The sequence below is a fragment of the Typopeltis vanoorti genome, chromosome 7 (assembly GCF_054136105.1).
Source record: "Typopeltis vanoorti isolate ZY-2024b chromosome 7, IOZ_Tvanoo_1.0, whole genome shotgun sequence".
NCBI classification, from domain to species: Eukaryota; Metazoa; Arthropoda; class Arachnida; order Uropygi; family Thelyphonidae; genus Typopeltis; species Typopeltis vanoorti.
Genome location: NC_143555.1, coordinates 128,026,598 through 128,042,819, shown reverse-complemented (window position 1 = coordinate 128,042,819; position 16,222 = coordinate 128,026,598). Strand labels below are relative to the sequence as shown.

General features: G+C 37.7%; 1 non-coding gene across 1 annotated transcript; it reads left to right on the top strand.

The window, feature by feature from the left end:
- The first annotated feature begins 384 nt into the window (after positions 1-384).
- On the top strand, positions 385-549 carry LOC150105058 (U1 spliceosomal RNA). The gene has a single exon (XR_016548645.1). It is a non-coding gene; the product is annotated as a U1 spliceosomal RNA (small nuclear RNA).
- The last annotated feature ends 15,673 nt before the right edge of the window (positions 550-16,222 follow it).

Here is a 16,222-nt window from a genome sequence, read left to right as displayed (position 1 = left end):
CATTCAATTTTTGGTGCAATCACTAAATATGTCAAATTATTGTGATTATTATTATGAAATTTTATTTTATATTGATATTATTTTTATTATTATATTCAATTATTATCGTTCCTAGCGTGGAAGGAGAGTTAAAGGTATCAATATTACGTATTTGTAGTGATATCAAGCTTCACAAATCGTGCGTAGTAATTAGTAAATCTTAAATAAAATATAAAAAATTATATTTTATTCTAAAGTCTACAATTATTTATAATTTTAATATAGAATTTATAAATTATTACCTTTATTTTAGAAAATAAGAGAAAAAAATATTACTTTTCTTAATACACCATTTAGTGTTTTAGATATGTTTCATAGTCACGTTGAATGAGACCATCTGCTAGCATACTTACCTGGCGCTGAATAATCGCTGATCACTAAGGGCGATGTTCCGGAGAGAGGCTGTTCCATTGCACACACGGTTCGGCTGACCTCCGCCACTTTCCCAAACTGGGATAGATGGAGCGTGGAATTTTTGTTAGTTGGGGACTGCGTTCGCGCTTTCCCCTTGCTATTTAATCAAAAATCAGAGTAATAAACTAATAAAATAAAATAATATTTATTTAACCCGCCTTCCTTTTCTTCTACAAATTAGTCGCAGATGTTCACAACGCTTGACCCACCCAGCTATAATCAACAATCATTCTCCACATCAGTCAATGTGAGTGTAGTTCACGAAGTATATGTCGTTCTGTTGGAGTGATGTCGGACTGTTGGGGTGATAGCATACCCCGGTGAACATTAATGTGAGTTAACTTTGTGTTAGGTACCACAGCTATGTGACAAGAAAGTTGATGAGGTCTCTAAGCAATCAGAAGTTACTTTTTTATAACAATACAAAAAGCCGAAAAACCAGAAGATGGTTTTGCGGCTATTTTTATGGGATGCTGGATCAAGCAGAAATTAACTCGCAGATAATTCTCCAGTCAGCAACTAAGAAAACGATGATTAGGCGCCAATACTTGAAAAATTTGGGCTTGAATCTTGCGACACCACACATGAAAAGGAGATTGGCTCAGCCACTGCCTGGAAAACTTATGAATATCATGAAGAAAGTTCTGAACATCCAAGGCGATGAAGACACCATTGCTGGTCCTGCTGAGGCATCTCCAGAACCAAAAATGAAGAAGCAAGCTAGATGTCAGATCTGTCCGGAACCAAGGATCGGAAAACCAAAGTCCGTTGTTCAGTATGTGACATTTTTTTGTGTGCGGATCACAGGAGACATTTGTGATGAATGTGTTAGAAAGAATTAACGTTCTACATGGTTTATAAACTGATTTTGATGCATTTTATGTTTCTTTTAAACTTTTATTAGATTTACCAACTACAAATCATTCACATGTTAGAAAAATGTTCTATTTTTGTGTAATATATTATTAAAGGAAACATCGATTTTGGCACTCATCACAAATGTCTCCTGTGATCCGCACACACAGGAGACATTTGTGATGAGTTTCTTCCTTTTTCTCCTTTCGAAATAGGTAAACTCTGTTAGCTTGGGCTATCTAAACACAATAACAATTTCAATTACCTATAGGGGAGGGGGAAGAAATATCGTGGGGTTATAGCATACCCAGAAGAGCAGTGATGTTATCTAAAAAGGGTGAACAGTCAATGGTTAATCAAAAATTAGAGTGCAGTACTAATAATAATACAATTAAATTATATATAGCAACATTATAACAAATATATATATATACTGTAATAAAGTTATGTGAATGGAATCAGCAATCTCAGCAAAAGTGTAGCTTTCTCCACCTTTGCAACGAGTTGCCCTGCTCTTGGACTACCTTTGGGATCTGCTGAATTGTCAATTACTAAAAGAAAGAATCATATAGCCTCATTTCGGCGATGTTAAATTACATAGGCATTAAGAAACTTTCATAGTTTCTACAAACATTCGGCTTTGAAATAATGTTGGATCTAATATCCACTTTACCGATGTAATTATATATTGTTTATTTTCGAAATTTTCCAATTCATATATTCGGACCGTTGTTGACCGCGGATAAGGTTGAACTACTGTACTTCGTAGGAGCAGATTTAACTTCTGGGTTTAGATCTACTAAACCTCACTGGTTTGAGATTTTATTTTCAAATAGATCAATTAATTAAAAGGCCTAAAACTACTGATTTAGATTTGTTTCAAGAAAATATTGACTAAAAAACGTACCCAAATATTCAAATCTAGTGATACTTTTAAGAAATGTAATAGTTAAGAACCATAAATTATCCTATAAAAGTAAGATAATTTATTTCGACTAATTGGTTGTTTGGAATTTGATGTGATTTCCCCCACTTTTTTTTTATTATTGTATTGTAATACAACTAATTGTAAATATCAACTCTTATTCGAATCGTTGCGATTTTTGTACTATATCGTACTTTATCTCATAGATAAAGTACGATATAGTACACACAATATTTAAGTATGCCGGCTCATGAGTATGCAACTAAGAGGTTATACGGCAGAACATAAGATGATAATATTTATTTTAATTGATAACAGTTTCATCCTAATTGCACATGATTTCTTCAGGTGTAAACAAACTAGTAGACAAAATAGTAAGGACTAACAATCGTGTAATAGTTAATATCTTGGGGTACCCCTGCAGGTTTTAAACTGGATTTGGGGACTGCGGATTTGCTTGTTATCAGCTTTTTGTATCAGCTATTTCAGCTTAATATCATCCAGGACGCCCAATAGTTACAATGTTTTTGGAAGGCGGTGAAGTGTTTGTACCACCTTTACTACGAGTTGCCCTACTATTGTACTACTTCAATACCGTCGGGGTTTCTTCTCGTTCTTTTGACTTTAGATCAAGTAGTGCCTGTACATGGTCGCAATGTGAAATTTATTTTTTATTGTGGATCGCAGTCTGAAAGGTTTAAAAACACTGTATTAGACTCTATTTATCAGGTATTCCTGGTACGCGCACACAAACAAAAGTGTTAATTTGTATTAGACATAAAGCCCTGATTTGAAATATATTTTTATAAGTGTACGTAAAGTTTGTTTAATTTAAAATAACTTGGGTCTCTCTAAATTTTTTTATTATTTTTATTTTTTTAAAAATTTCACAGATACATATATTGGTAGAAATGAACAACTTTGGTTTTTTTCTTAAAATAAAGATGAGAAAAAATGAGACTACCAGCTTGCCACTTATTAATTGGAACTGCATATAATTATATATTTCGTATTTTATTTATTCATTTATTTTCTACTAAAAGTAAAAGAATTACTTATACTTTCAATATGAATCTTCTCTTTACAAACACTTGTGTTGTCTATCCTTTTTTTTTATTTTATCGTCTACCAAATAAACTTTTTATATTCGGTTTCAACACGCGGACTTCTTAGTCAAGAAAGAGTTTATGTGAAACTACAAAGCAATCACTTTGCAAGGGTATATCATCCAAGTGAAGAATTCGTAGTTACTGATGTGACTATTGAACGTGCTCTGTCTATTGAAAAATATCAATATGAATACGGCAGTGGAACTGGATGGTATGACAGCTCATATGCTATCAGAATGTACAAGAGAATTGGCAGTGCATCTGACGAAGTCGTTTAATCTGTCTGAAGGGGGGAGGTGGAAAGAAGGTAAGATAATTCCATCACATAAAGGCGGTTTCAAGACAGAAGTAACAAATTACACACCAATTAGTATCTCAGGAGTAATGATTGAAGTGAGCAGCATGGCTGACAAGAATTGGATAAAGGAAATGGATACATCATGATACTGTTAGATTTTGCAAAGACATCTGACAGAATACCTCATGGGAAACTATTAATAATTTGGAGCAAATAAGAATGGATATAAGGTTGGTGGTATGAATGGAAGCGGGGGGGGGTGACTGACAGACAAACATCAGAGGGTGGTGCATGATGGAGCGGAATCAAGGTGAATGAAGATGACTAGTAGAGTGCTCATGGATACTGGGCCACTACTGTTTAATTTGTATATTAATGATATAGGGAAAGATTTAAGTGGAGGTATTCAGTTGTTTGCTGGTGATGCAAAACTAGGGAGAGCAACAGGTGATGTAGATAGTTTGCAGGATGATTTAGATAAACTGACAATGTAGACAAAGGACAATGGTTTTCGATTTAATTTTGCAAAATGTCACTTCGAGATGAAACGATTACATACTTTGACTACTGTGCACAGATTTGGTCACCATACAGACAAAGATGGGAGTTGGACACCAAGCACATTCTCATGTGAAGCAAGAGTCCACATCATCAGCACTATATCTCACCCACAGATTGTCCTGTACATAGGACAATCTACTCAATCAAAATAAATAAAATAAAGAAATGGTATTTAATGCTGTATCATTATTTCTGGGACTATAAAAAAAAGAAAAGATAAGAAAGAGAAAAAGATGGTGTACTCCCCCCCCCTTCCCATGTATGCACGATGAATTTTGGAAACATGAAACGCACATTCGAACATAATACAGACACGTGAAACATTTGATTCATGCTTACTAAATTTGAGATCAAATGAAAATGAATATAAGGCTGGTGTCCTATTCAAAGTGGCTAATACTCTAACTTTACAAGTTAGAGTATTAGCCAAGAATAGGACACTACCCCCATAGCAGAAAAGAGCGATTTCAGGTGTCCAACTTGGCCTCTATGAGAGAACAGTGACAAGTGATTAAAGTGCTCTAAACCAATTAGGGTGCATAATTAACGCCAATAACCACCTTACAAAGAGGTAACTGATATGAAGATAATATTAAAAAAAGAAACTAACCTTAAGCAAATGTAACTGAAAAATGACTACTAACCTATAAGACTAGCAAACTGAAATGGTAATCTGTATTGCAACAGGCAAAACTAACCGTCTATATAAATTTTAAATAGCCAAGACTGCAGTGTCAACAAAAACTAGGAAAGAGACTGGCACCTCTCACTAGGAAGAACCCTTATCCCAGTAAATAAAATAAAATAAAAGCCCCTTCCTTTCATCAATCCAGAATATCCTTACTCTTTCCTCTAATCTTCCCCCTTCAAACCACAGTCCCAATAAGATCCTCAGGACTGTGAATGTTGGAGAGGACTCTCCTTGGCTAAAACTACAGCCAAAAGAAAGTTGCTTTTTCTTTTGGAGGGATGGTAAGCAACAAAAGGTATAAAGTATAGTATAGTTTATAAGTGAGTATACCCTTCTTATACCTGGATGACCCCCAATGTTCTGGTTTGAGATGTCTAACTATAGTTAGAATAAACATAGTCATGGTAAAACAGAGGTTCCAGAGAGAGGCTGTTCCATTGCACAACCGGTTCGTCTGACTTCTGTCACTTTCCCAAATTGGGACAGACGGAACGTAAAATTTTTGGTAGTAGGGGACTGCATTTGTGCTTTATCTGCTTCTATTTATTGAATTAAATACTAAAACTATTTAGGTGTTTTCTTTTCAGCTACACATGTGAAAAAAAAAAGAAGTTTTTGAAAGTTTATTTTAAGGATATATATCATTATTACATGATACCTCCAAGGCCTTATCGCCGGAAAACACACTACTCCACACAACTTGCCGTTTTTTCAACCTGTGGGTCACGACTGTTAGTGGGCTGTGAAATCAGTTCAGTGAGTTGTGACAAACGTATTTTTAAAATGAAATTAATAGAAAATATTAGAGTGCATCTCATAGATTTCGTAGCTATAACACGTTAATGCCTAGCTGTCAAATTTCGAGTTTTCCTCCAAAAGGGAATTCGCCAGATGATGGCAAACCAGCGATGGCGAACCTATGACACGCGTGTCAGCACTCACACACTTGAGGGTTTCAGGTGACACACCTTGGATGTTGAAAAATTCTGATAAAAAAACTGCGATAAATCGTGTAAGATCGCTCTCAGTTAAGGCGAAGGTAGGTTTGTTCATTGATAGAACTTCCTACCAGTAGTCAGCAACAGAAAAGTCATTAAATGTAATGTAAGTTTGTAATTTCAGTTTATTAAATTAATTGTATAATATGAATTCATAGATTTTATATCAATGTCCTATTAAATAAATAGCCTAATATGATATGTATAAGTCACCATCTATGATTATGTAGTTACATTAATAATGCATGTATGCAAGTGGCACATCAACAACGTCAATATTTAAAAAAAAAAAAAAAAAAAAACGTTTGACACAGCTGTGTAAAAAGATTCGCCATCAGTGGTGTATACTGTCTCTTCCGTGTTGGGCAGGAACATTTTTAAAATTTTAAATATCACATGCCAGTTTTAATGATGATAAAGATGGTGTCTCTGTGAAGGGACTTGTTTATCATTATACAGAGTTGTGACATTTTAATTCCAGATGTCTCCAATTTACACTAATGTCGCTACATACGGTACATACGCTATCAATAATTGTCCGGAACCCCCCCCCCCCCTTATTTGAAGTTATGGAACATTCCAGGTTTGTTAATAACATAAAAAACGGTGTACGGATAGTAAGAAGCAGTACCGTAGTTCTCGCTTCCCCTCCCCCATCCGTGGTCAACCCCAATTTGAAGATATTAAATGCAAAATTCCAAAAATGAACAATTTTTAATTACATCGGCAAAGTGGATATTAGATCCAACATTATTTCAAAGCCAAATATTTTCAGAAACTATGAAGTTTCGCAAGTTGACCTGAGAGAGCTGACGAGAATATAATCATCGTCTTCCCAGAGTTGCCTTAGCTTCACTACTTGACTAAAGTAATGAAAGCTAAGCATTAGGCTCTGTAATAATGATTTATCTCATATCCGCTTTGCCTATGTAATTTTACATCGCCGAAATGAAGTCGTATGGCTCTTTCTTTTAGTAATAGACAATTCGGCTGATCCCAGAGGTGGTCCAACACCAGGGCAACTCTTTGAAAAGGTGGTGAAAGCTACACGCACATGCAGCTTTTTGGAAACCAGGAATATCTGGATTTACGTTTTTAATAGTTCTCGCTTATCAGCAGTGTTGCCAATTTCGCTCTTTTTTTTCTTCCCTGCTCCAAAAATTTTAATCTAGCACCTATCTCCAAATCTAGATCCTTCAGAACTAGTTTCAGCACTTTTTAGTTGCTTTTATAACTTGCGGTTAAAGAAATTGTTTTAATAGTTTTCCAGATGTTCGCTTTGGATACGGAATTGCATTGTACGTTTGGTGCGAGCATCATACAAGTTTCAAACGCATGATGACGTCAATCAGTCACGTGGGTCAACAGTCTGCCATTTTGTCGCCTTAATAATGGTTCCAAAGCGCAAGAGTAGTGATGCTGGCAATTCGGATATGCCAAAGATGTTTCCATTTAAGTGTTTCCAGTAATTTTTTTTCCAGTAAGTGTTTCCATTTAAGTGAAAAAGACGAAAGTTCTTCACTTTATAAAATAAGAAATAATTCATTAAAAAATACGTGGTCTGAGGTTGCTAAGATTCCATTCACATCTAGATAACTTTATTACAGTACGTCGTTATAATTATTCTATTTTATTATTAGTTATCGTTGTTAATCTCTTACTGTGCGTAGTTTATAAATGAAACTTCATCATAGGTATGTATGTATAGAGTGGGGGAAACAGTATATATAGAGTTCCTTACTATCCGCAGGGTATCTTGGAACGTATCACCCGCGAATAAGGGAGGACTACTGTATTTCATTCGTAGCACTTGAATACAGGTGGTATAGCAACACGACGTGAACTCAGTGACTTCGAGAGGTGTCATCGTTGTGACATTGGTGTCATGTCCATACGCGCCACTGCCGCTCAACTCGAGCATCCAAAATCAACGGTTGGCGATGTGATCAACAAATGGAGACCTCTGGCATCACTAGTGCGGGAAAATACCAAAGATGGTGGTGATGGGGGACGACCGAAAATGACTGATAGGGACAGGAAGGTGTTAAAACAGGTGACACGCAAAAACTGGCCATAATCGGCACAGACAATCCGTGATGAGTTCCAGAGCGCCAGTAACACCATGGTGAACACTAATACTGTACGAAAAGAACTCCATTTATTGGGCTTCCACGGAAGAGGAGCAGCGACACACAAGCCGAACATCACAACAACGAACAATGCGGCTTGTCTGGCCTGGTGCAAAGATCATATGAACTGGACAATTGAGCAGTGGAAAACGGTACTCTGGACCGAGGAATCACGGTTCGACTGCCCTGTTTCTAGTCTGGTGGCAGGGTGTGGGTGCAGCCTGGTGAAGGCTTGTCATGAGTGTGTCGCAAGCTTTCTTTCTATTTCTCTACCACCAAACTTTACTGCGGTTGCACCCTCAGTAAAGTTTGGTGGTAGAGAAGTAATGGTGTGGGGTGCATTCAGCTGGTTTGGCGGGGGGGTCACTGGTCATTGTCTGTGGTTCAGGAAGGCAGCTCAGTACCTTAATATTCTCGAAAATCTGGTGCTGCCTACACTGTGGAGTTTTTATGGAACAGATCCATGTTACTATCAAGATGACAGTACCCCATGCCACGAAGCTGCAGCTGTTACGGAATGGTATGAAGAGATGGTGTTAAACGACTGCCCTGGCCTGCACAGAGTCCTGACTTCAACCCCATTGAACACCTGTGGGACTAATTTGAGCGGCGATTGAGGTCCAGAGCAGCACACCCTCAATCTGTCGCTGAACTTAGTGCTGCTTTGATGGTGGCATGGAGAAAAATTCCACCTGATGTCTGCTGCACATTGGTGGAAAGCCTCCCTCAAAGGGTGCAGGTGATCAAAGCCAAAGGTAGACATACCCGATATTAGGGTTCGCCTGTTGGTATCAATTTTAATTGCTAGTGTCTGAACAATTATTGGTAGATAGCGTATATGTTCTCTGTCTCCATCCTATATTTCGTATAAAATAAATCTGTATTTCTTGCATTTGCAGCATGATGTCTGTTGGGAGGGATATTTATCAATATACAGGGACATTTTCATTCGTCTTCTGAAAAACATAGACAGTGAGCAAAACTATTCCTATTGATAAAAATGAATGCTGTGTTTTATAGCATTAAATAAATATTTCCTAATTTCTGTTTTTGCTATTTGTTTTTTTCAACGTTGTATGTGAATGGTGTGATTTTAATATCTTGGAAGACAACAAGGCTCAAACAGATGCTTTCATAGATGATTTGCCTATATGAGGGATAACAAATCTTGCTAATGCCGTATGAGTACGGATAGCTCACCTTCAATTGAAAAATTCGATATAAAGATTCTTCTCATCACGATGAGATTAGAACTCAGGTCTTTTCCAATCAAAGAGCACATTGTTCTTCCAATCATGTGTATGCGCTGATGCCACACCAAGCCTTTGTTGAACAACCCCGATGGCGTTATTGTGCGTGTGGGTAGGGAACTAAAAACTAATTATATATAAACCAAGTGGATATTAAATCCATCATTATTTCAAAACCGAATACAGACTATAAAAGTTTCGTACGAAATTTGACCAGAGAGCTCACGGAAATACACTCGCCGGTTTTGTTCGTTTATTTACGAGTTGCCTTAGCTGGACCTTATAGGAGAACATGATCGCTGCCCAAGAGTCCATATATTCGCCTCCCATTGATCCATTTTATTAAGGTTTCACTAGCTTAACAGCTGTTTCGAACTGATTGTTCCTCCTCAGAGACCAGGTAGATACTTAAGCCCTCTCTAAAAATTACGCGATCGATATTTTGTACGAGCGATCAAAAGATCGTCCAACTCAGCGTTGGTTCCACTCAGGAAGAAAAATTTCATTGCCCACTTAGTGGGTGCCTGAAGTGACTTGAAAAAGTTTCCATATTTGGTATTTAGACCATGTAAAAAATAAATGATAAAACACAAATATACATACACATAAAATTAATTAAAAAAATGAAGAAAGAGTCTTTAGACCAGCTACAGTAATGAATGTATTATAGGTTTATAGAAGTTGAAAGTTTATTTTTCACTTGGTCAGACTATAATAAATTTAGTTTAATCCTTTATCCAAGTGTGTGCAAATAAAGTTTGCGCCTGAAAGTATCTTCAGGACTGGGGTAAAGTGGTAGAACACCGGACGACTCCTTGCAAAGGTGGAGCCAGCTACCAACAACCTATCTCAGTGTTTTCCATATCTCCCATAATGCAAAACACATCTCCTTGCAGATATGTATAATGTTATGCATTAAGGGAAGGGCCACTACCCAGACTAGTTTCGACTTTTATTGAGGTCTCTTCAGTGGGAGCCAGGCCCAAGTGGAGATACCAGACGCAAGACGCAAGACGTTGCTGATTGTAAGGGTGAAGCAAAATGCTTTTATAATCCCTGCTATCTGATAAGGGTTGCTGTCTGAGGAAACGTTTATGAGCTAAGTGCTCTGCCTGAGTGGGTGCGATTTAAAGATCTTCATTTGGAAGTAGGATGGCCTTGGGTCTCCTGTATTTTGAGAATTCTGTTTCATCATAATTTGCTGCTTGGTGCACTAATTCATTTGGATGTGAAGAGGATGCTGAGAAGAACTTTACTGCTGAAGACTGCAGGAAAGAGTAGATGTAGGGGATATTTGTATCCCGGTGCAGTTGGACATTTCTGATATACCATGGTGCGTTTAAGATCATGCGGAGACATTTGTTTTGCACTCTCTGTAGTTTGAGGATATTTGTACTTGAGGTGTGGCTCCAGGCTGGGGATGCATAAGTAATAATGGGTCGAATCATCAACTGATAAAGGAGCAGTTTTATTTTGGTAACCAGCTTGCTATTCCCATTGATAAGTGGGTCAAGCTGTGCAATGACTCTTGATGCTTTTGTACATGAGGCTTTTATATGTCAACTGAAGGTTAGTTTTCTGTCAAGCAGTACACCCAGATATTTGGCTCCTGCTTTCCGGGGAATCTTGGTATTAAATAGGAAGATGTCATCTTTGGGATATTGAGTTTTCAGTGAAGAGCATGGCAATTCTCTTCTGAGGGTTTACTTGCAATCTCCATTCCGAGAAGCAGTGCTGTAATCTCTCCAGGTTTTCTTGCAGTTTCTTGGTGACAAGGTGCGGTTTAATAGATCTGGCTAGTATAGCTGCGTATAGGGCAATGATGGATGACATTGGATTGTGCGGAATGTCCGCCATGTAAATCGTGAAAAGTGTCGGTACCAGTAGGGACCCTTGAGGAAATCCTGCCAAGATGTGTTGCTGGGTAGATAATATATCATTTAATTTGACTTGCATTCGTCTGATGCTAAGAAATGACTTTATAATTTGGACTAGATCTAATGGAATGCCAGCTAAAATCAACTTGTATAGTAGTCCAAAGTTCCATAATTTGTAGAACGCCTTTTCTAAGTCAAGAAAAACTGCTCCGGTGTATTGGTGCCAATTGTAACTTGTGATAATGAATTCGATTAGTCTATGAATTTGTTTGGTGGTACTGTGAAATTGGCGAAAACCAAACTGTTCTGAAGGAAGGATGTTTATTTTTTTACTGAAAGTTGAATTCTGGAAAGGATAGCTTTTTCTGCTATTTTGCCCAAATTAGAAATCAGATTTATGGGACGATAACTTTGAGGCTGATGAGGATCCTTGCCAGGCTTGATTAAAGGAACTACGTCTGCCAACTTCCATGCAGAGTAGAAGTACTTAAACCTGAACATAGCATTTATTATTGTTGTAAGATATACGATGGCCTTTCGGGATAGCAGTTTAATAACTTTGTAGAATATGCTGTCAGGCCCTGGAGCTTTTTTATTCTTTAGGTTCTTTATAATGTCACAAATTTCGCTTGGGAAGTATAGGTGTGAGTTGGCTGGTACAGGTATCAGGCCGTTTTAACACGTGTCTGACGTGGCGATGGACTTTTTAAATATGATTGAAATTTAGATTATTGCATGAAGGCTACACTGTTTTTCTAAATTTTTAGCTATAGTTTCGGCTTTTTCTGCATCTGTGAAAACAATGTTCAGGTCAGATTTGAGAGGAGGAAGAGATTTGTTTTTGTTTTTGATGTTTCTCAGGAACTTCCAGACGGTTTGATCACCAGGTGATATGGAGGCTAAATTATCTTCCCATAGTTTGTTTCTGTGGGCTTTAAGTGCATCTCTCACTGCACTGTCCATTTTGTTGAGATATGTTTTGTCTTGGGGGTACTCTGGTGTTGTGGTATCTTTTCCTTGCTTTATTTTTTTCCCTGATTAAGTTCATTATATCATCTGGTAGTCGTTTAGGCTTGAAAGCAATTGAATTTCAGGTGATAGATGCTATGGCTGTGTTGATTTGATCAGTAAGTTTATTGACTGCAGAATCAATTTCTTTCTTAGAATTAATACAGTATGAGGGATAGGATCAATGTAGTTTGGAAGCATTTTGGATAGTTTTTCCCAGGGAATGAAGGTGCGAGGCGAAGGGGGAAATCCCCTCTGATAACCCAGTTTGAGCAGAATAGGATTGTGGTCTGATGATAATTCATTCAATGATTCCAGGGTGTACTGTAGGTTGACATTCTGAAGGACAGCTATATCCAAGACGTCGGATGATTCAGTAGGACTGTGGTGAGTTGGCATTGATGGGCCAGCCACAGTTGCACAATTTGAGCTTGTGTAGTTAATGAGGATGCGGCCCTTCCTATTGTAGACCTACTGATCCAGGCGTGATGTTTTGTGTTAAAATCTCCGGCAGTTTTACGCCGAGGATAGCATCGAGATCTGTGGTCAGCAATGTTTTTGATGGTGGGTTATAAGCAGCATAGATTTTTATGTTTCCGACAGAGTTTGTGATGACATCGATACCTGTGACTTCGAGATTAGTGGTTGTAGGAATGACTACAGCATGATGGTTGATGTGATTTTTGATGAGGATGGCTGTGCCACCACCTCTGTAATCCAGCCTATCATTCCTGTAGAGTTGATATCCTTTGAATTTAGGATTGTCAGCAAGTCTCATTAATTAATAATATATCCGGATTATATCTGTCATTGAATTCCTGCACTTCTAGTACTTTATTTTTAAGGCCGTTGGCATTCCATGTAATAATCATTAGAGAATCTGGGGTAAATTGTTTCCTATGCATTGGAGAGTGCAGATAAAATGAACTGTGTTTGCTGCAAGAAACTTTTTGTAGTGCTTAGTGATGGATTTGCATTACTGAAATCCTGTAACATATTTACAACAGAAGAGGTGATGATGGCTGTTATATTTGAATGTGGATTTGGCATATTCTGGTCATGGACTGCTTTTTTGGGGCGCGGCCACGTCACCATATGTTCTTGTTTGCAGTTGAAGATTTATTTTCTTGCGGGGCTCAGTTGATGGTGGGTGAACACCTGTCATTTCTTCAAACTAATAGGAGCCTGATGAACTTGAGCTTCTGGGGGCTCTCGTTTCTGATAGTGAGGTAGATTGATTAACTCAGTTTGCCTGTTTTTTGGGGTGGGTGGGGTGGCAAATGCACCCTCTGTAATTTGCAAGGTGGGGGCCACCACAATTAGCACACTTAGCAGGGGTGGTTTTTGGCTTGGAACAGGTATGTGTGTGGGGTGGCTGTCACCACATTTTAAACATCTGTATTGAGCTTTGCACAACTTCTGGGTATGACCAAATTTTTGGCATCTATGGTACTGCCCAGAGGAGGCCCTCTTCCTAAGTGGCTCCGGTAAGACCTTAAGCCCACAGATTGTCTTCAAGTTATAAATATCTTTCTTGATATTGTGTATTTCCACCAATACCAGAGGCATAGGGGTCTTGTTTGATCTGTACATTCTGCTGACCTTTATGAGAGGCAGATCTTGCATGTTGAGGTCAGCAGCTATTTCAGCTGTTTCAATGTCTTCAGACACCCCTCGGAGTACCACTTTTAAATTTTTTCCGATGTAAGTGTGAAGGTATGGTATTGTATACCTCTTACATCCAACTCCTTGGCTAAATTTGTATAGCCAGTCACTGTAGTGGGCTGAATTTTGATGCCCTCCTCTAATAAATTACTCCACTGCCCTTTCGTGGCAGTGGAGTAATTTATGTGCAGGTTGGCCATGGTGGTTCTTAAGGCTGTCCATCTCTGCTTTTCCATGAGAATGAATGGAGGCACTTTTTCATTGGTGGAGGCAGAGGAATCTGTGTTGGGGCATCTTCATCTATGCCATTTTCGTTTGCTGACTCCGAGGCGAGAGTTTTGCGTTTTTTGCGCGAGTGCCTTTTTCCTTGATCTGAATGAGTAGAGTCAGAGATTACTAGATTTAATTTTTCCTTCATTTGAGGAGCGTCTTCATTTTCATCTTCATCAGTCTTGGGTAAAGAGTAAAAATTTAGGAAGCTGGGCCATTCAAGCTCGAACTTCTTAAGGAGTTTCTTTATGAAGCTGAATGCCAGTCCTTTATCTAGAGAGTCTATAATGATGTCAGGATCTATCATGTTTGATGGCCATTTGAGCTTAAACTTCCTTTGAAGTTTATTTACAAGAATAAGCGCTGGTTCTTCATCCAGAGAATCTGTGAGGGCATCCAAATCTAACACATTCATCATTAACGATTTGCTTATAAACGCAAGTAAATCATGCAAGTACATGGATCTGAAATAGATATGCTAACAATGGCGATTCTAACGGTTGTTAGGCCTAACGAATCGCCCTCGTTATAATTACAGTCCACTTACCTTTGCTGCTGTTCTTAAATACAGTATGATCCGTAATTTAATAACTTTAATCTCTGCTAGTTAATCTAGTTGCTAACTACAAAACCAAAGTTTCTCATATTAGATTAACACTTTCTACCAAGAAGAAAATCCATAACCGTGTCTGGAGATGTCTGGAGATACCAGGCAGAAGCATTAGCAAGGTCATCTCCTCCTATAGGAGCTGCCAAACGGTGTGCCATATTTTTATTAAATTTCAGCATCTTTGTCTAAATCCAGAGTAATTTAATAAAAAGGTGGCACACCGTTTGGCAGCTCCTATAGGAGGAGATGACCTTGCTAATGCTTCTGCCTTGGTATCTCCACTTGGGCCTGGCTCCCACTGAAGAGACCTCAATTAAGGTCGAAACTAGTCTGGGTAGTGGCCCTTCCCTTAATGCATAACATTACATAACATTATACATATCCACAAGGAGATGTGTTCCACCTTTGCAAGGAGTCGCCCAGCGTTGTACCACTTTACCCCAGTCCTGAAGATACTTTCAGGCGCAAACTTTGTGTGCACACACTTGGATAAAGGATTAAACTAAATTTATTAAAAGTTTATAGAAGCCTTTTGTGAGTAGCAACCAAATAAAAAAAAACAAAAAAACTACCACTGCATTTTATGATTTAAAGAGTAAAATAAATTACCTGAAACAAGTTTGTCTAAATTCGTCATACTCACAATGACCATCAATTATGTTATCTTTCTTGCCAAAATAATAAACTCTCGTATATCCACAATATTTAAAAAAACTTTCAAATATATGTTCAGTTCTATAGTGTCTGTATATTTGAACATATATTTGAAAGTTTTTGTATTTGTCTGTATATTTGAAATGCCTAGTGAATACTGAGATGCCTAGTATTCACTATGCATCTCAGATGTATATAAAAGCATACTGAACAAAAAATACTCCAGCATCATAATGTAGTACAGCAAACAGCTTCCCATGCCAATATCAAAATTTCAGGAACTGCTGTATTTTGTTATGAAATTTTCATAAAATTATAAAAAAAAAAAAAATCCCAAAACTACACTACTAAAATTGTGGCTCATGCATCCTTGATTTTCAAGACAATGAAACTAAATTATGCAATAGCAACAATCAAAGCCAATTGTATAGTTCGCCCACCGTTTGTAGGTCCCTGCTTCGCGTCTTTCCAAGAATAGCCGATTCATGCTGAAGAGGAGAAAGAAATAAAGGATGTCCGAATTGGTCGCCAACACGCGAAATTACGTGCTTTATAGGTAAAGTTTTCCAACTGTTATACAAGCAACATAGTTAACTACAATAGTCATAAAAGAGAAGTTAATTTTCCGACCTGTAATAATAAACAACTCATCCCCCAATACGGATTGATTACCCTATTATCGGAATGGGTCGAACTATAACACTATAAATATTCACCACCTTTACATTATTTCAGATGTTTGGCATCTCCATCATATTAAAACAAATCTGAGCTTATAGCCAATCAGAGTACTTCATGCCAGCCAGTGCTATCTATATAGGAAGTACTTCTATTATTTTTTTCATATTCCTCTCACGACTCCAAACCTC